Genomic DNA, 3,989 nt, shown 5'->3' with positions numbered 1-3,989 from the left:
TCTTTAAATTCAAATGAAATCAATGCATTTTCAAGCTTATGGCTATGTGGAATAGGGTGGTAACTCCTAATTATGTGCTGGTTTCTCCTGCTCTTGATCCCTGGAGGCTGTTTTCTCTATACTCTCTCTTTCAGGGAATTAACCTATTTTCTAGGCTTGAACGACTATAAAATTTCTATAAAATTAAGCTTAAAACTACCAGCAAAGCATGGCTTTAAAATGTATTATACAATACCTCCTTTGTCTGCTCCAGAGGGTGTTTGTGAGGCAAAGCACGGGGGCGGCCAATACCATTGTAGGGGCTCGGGCACCAGGCATTTAGCATGATTCTAAACTGCTCCATTTCCTAGCTGTGTGGCCTTGGGCAAGTTAGTTAACTTCCTTAAGCCTACTCTCCTGACCTATAAAAGAGTGAAAATAATAGCATTCCAGTCATAGGACTATTGTGAAGATTAATAAATGCAATAGCTTATGAGGATAAAGATAATAAATGAAGATTAATCATTAAAAGAACTTAGTGACTGGTTTGACATAAGTAGTCAGTAAGTGCTAGTTGTAATAATAATTATTATTACTCCTATCATTAGCGAGATCAAGCAATTTGGGTGACAGTGATTTGAAACCTATGAAGCACTATGAAAATGCAAAATATTATTATTGTATACTGTTGAGGCATGAGATCCAAAGAGCATGGTAGGAAGAATGGTGAACAGAAAATCAGGAGAGCCAGATCCTAATGCCACTCCTACCACTAACCAGCAGTGTGACCTTGGGCCAGTCTCTTTCTGATCCTCCATTTTCTTACTTGTAAACGAAGCAGTTTGATTAGATTATCTTGAAGATCCATCCCAGCTCTGAAATTCTTTAATTCTTTGACTGTTGGAGCAAATAACTTACATAGCAAATCTTACACAGGGCCTGGAATAGAGCAGATGTTCAATATGCATTACATCTATCAATGGCCAAAGTACATTTCTGAAGTTAATAAAAGTTAACCCCAACTGCAATAATCAGAAAGCAATTTAGGGGAATGCAATGAAAGTCAAAGTACTCCTACACACCACAGGAATTCCGGAGGACATCATCGTGGCAGAAGATAATAATTTATATTTATAATGGCAATATTCAACTAGTCTGAAAAAAGACTAGATTATGCCCAGCAGCTGTATACTTAGGTAAGGAAGTGGATGCAAGAACTCTTTGACATTTTTCAGATCTGTGGATAGTTAGGTTGTGCTGGTAGCCCTCCACACAGCTTGCATGGCTCCTCGATTCCTACTCCTAACATTTACTGAGTATCTGCTATGTGCTAGTTGTGGTGGTAAACTCTGAGGCTACCGAGACAGTCTCTGTTCTCAAGGAGCGGAAAATCTACTGAATAAGGCATTTTGACTGTGGAGGATACTTTTACATTTTCAGCATAGTCCTGTATTGTGCTTATATTGTTTATATACTGTTTGCCTATTATTCTGTGAAAACATAGCTGTTTGTGTATTCCGGTTTGGCTTGCTTCTCCACCCTCAGCCCTCCAGCAGCTTCTGGATGTTAAATATTATCTCTTCATGTGAGTTGCACCAGAAGGAAGAGTCATCTGTTACTCTTCTACTTCCTTAATGAGTCCTCAAGCTAGTTTTCAGGGCAGCTATTGATCCTTTCTTTTTCTTTCCAGAGGATTGATTAGTTCAGATTTAGCTGTTTGATATTATTCTCCCCCACGGCTCAAATTTTGTTCTTCTTGTCCCCTTACTACCTCACCCCCAAATAAAACAAAACAACCAGAAACAATAACCAAAACTAGGCGTATGGGTGGTGGCAGCACTTTGATGGATAGACTAAATAGTTCTTTGCTACTATAGCAACTACTATTAAATGCCTTGTCATTTACCTCTGACGATCTTTGGAAATGTGAAAGTTGTTTTGCATATAAGTGCTTAGCATCTCCTCAATTACCTAAAATATTTTCATCTCCCTCTAAGATTCTTCTTAAAGGGACTTTTATTATTTGCTTCAGATATTGTTATAAATGTAGAATGAAGTATTGATAGATTGCTCCAAACTCACTTATTTTCATATTCCCTGAGAAAGATATTATAAAAATCATTATAGAAAAATTTTCCATAGGAACAATTAAAAATACAGGACTTGATTCTTAAAGATACTTCCAATTATCTGGAAAATTGACACTAGATAAAGGAATGCTCATTCAACAATTCATTAGATAAACATGTGTTAGATGCCTAAATGTCAGGTGTTGTGCAAAGTACTGCAGACATAAAGGAGATTAAGAAATGATTGCTGCTTTCAAGGATCTCTATTAAAAGTTGTTTGCTTTATATCTTGTATAAATACTTAATATTTTACAGAATACTTTCCACGTGTAATAAATCATTTCATCCTTAGAACAACCAATCTTGGTTTCACACTTCATAAGCTTGAGATTTCTTATTGCTCACAGTTTTGGTAACTGGAATTTTCATTTTGACGATGATAATGTTACTATTTCTCCACTATTCCTGGTATGATTTTATGTGCTTAATGATTACAGTTTGCAAAGTGCTTTCATGTCTCATTGGAAACACAAGTTTTTTTCATCTTAAAACCTTCTAGTCATTGTTCCTTTTTTGTCCTGGGGGGAAAGGGGCTAAAATGACTTCTCGAATTCCCTGTGAGTGCTGTTAAAACAACAGTGACCTGGGGCTGAGCCCGTGGCGCACTCGGGAGAGTACGGGCGCTGGGAGCACGGCGACGCTCCCACCGCAGGTTCGGATCCTATATAGGAATGGCCGGTGCACTCCCTGGCTGAGTGCCAGTCACGGAAAAAGACAAAAAAAAAAAAAAAAAAAAAAAAAACAACAACAGTGACCTGTACTGGATACCCAAAGTGGGCACCTGGTTCTTGGTGCCTTTAAGCCATAATCTCAGAAGTTCATTCCTACTTCATTTTTGCTCCCCATTTTTCCTTCATTCCATACTGGGTCATTTGCTATCTTGGAATGTTGTTTCTGTCAAAAAATAGAAACAGAATTTAGCATCTTCGGGATTATCCTGCCCAATGTGTTCACTTTACAGAGGAGTTGAGGCCCAGAGTCATCAAGTGTCAATGCCAAAGCCACACAGATAAGTGGGCTTGAATCTGAGATGCTATGCTCTGATTAGATGTCTTTCAAAAAGCTACCTGTCAAATGAAACATTCTTCCCAGCATAACATGTGTTTCTCCTATGCTGTTAGTCTATAAATATTTGATTACTGTTGCAACAGAAGTTTACCCAGTTGCATAGTATTTCACAGATTTTATTGTGTTTTCAGTTTTTTCAGAGTGTGCCTATTCACCTAGGAATTACGTGGTCATTGAATTAACAAACATTTATTGGGCATCTACTATGTACCAGACATAATACAGGCATTGGGAATATGAAAACCACCAGATTCTGGCCTGACTTTAATTGGAAGTATTCTTTGTATTTGTGTAGGATCATTTAACAACGGGTCATCGGTAACTGTATAGTTTTAGCGTAAATGATTCCATAAATGTGAGAAAATTAGTAACAAGAATTAGACTCTAGCAAAGTGTTCTAATGCAGAGTTTAAAGCCTTTATTTGTGCATTTAGAATTTTGCATGTGCAGAGGACCCAAGAATCACTATTTAAATGTGGCCAACCGTGGCTTAAAAGTCTACCAAATTTGCTACAAAATGCCAGCGAAAGTGGTAATCTAATTCCTTACACTCCCCTTCCCCCCATCTCCAGCGGGCTACACCTCTAGGGAAACCTGCGGGGAAGAGGGGACTCGGGCGCCCCGAGGCCCGCACCCTTTGTTCCGGCAGCACAGCGCGAAGCCGTCTCCCTGGGTCGGGTGGCAGCGGGCCGCCGGGGCGCGTCCCGGGGCCGCCTGGCGGGACTCCCTTCCGCTGTCCCCGGGGCGTGGCCGGCGCTGGCCGGCTCTTCCTGCCACGCTCCGACCACTCCCCCTCGCACTCAGTCGGCGGGG

This window comes from Cynocephalus volans, chromosome 8 (assembly GCF_027409185.1).
Source record: "Cynocephalus volans isolate mCynVol1 chromosome 8, mCynVol1.pri, whole genome shotgun sequence".
Taxonomy (NCBI): Eukaryota; Metazoa; Chordata; class Mammalia; order Dermoptera; family Cynocephalidae; genus Cynocephalus; species Cynocephalus volans.
The sequence above is the reverse complement of the archived record's forward strand: the minus strand, read 5'-3'. Positions refer to the sequence as shown.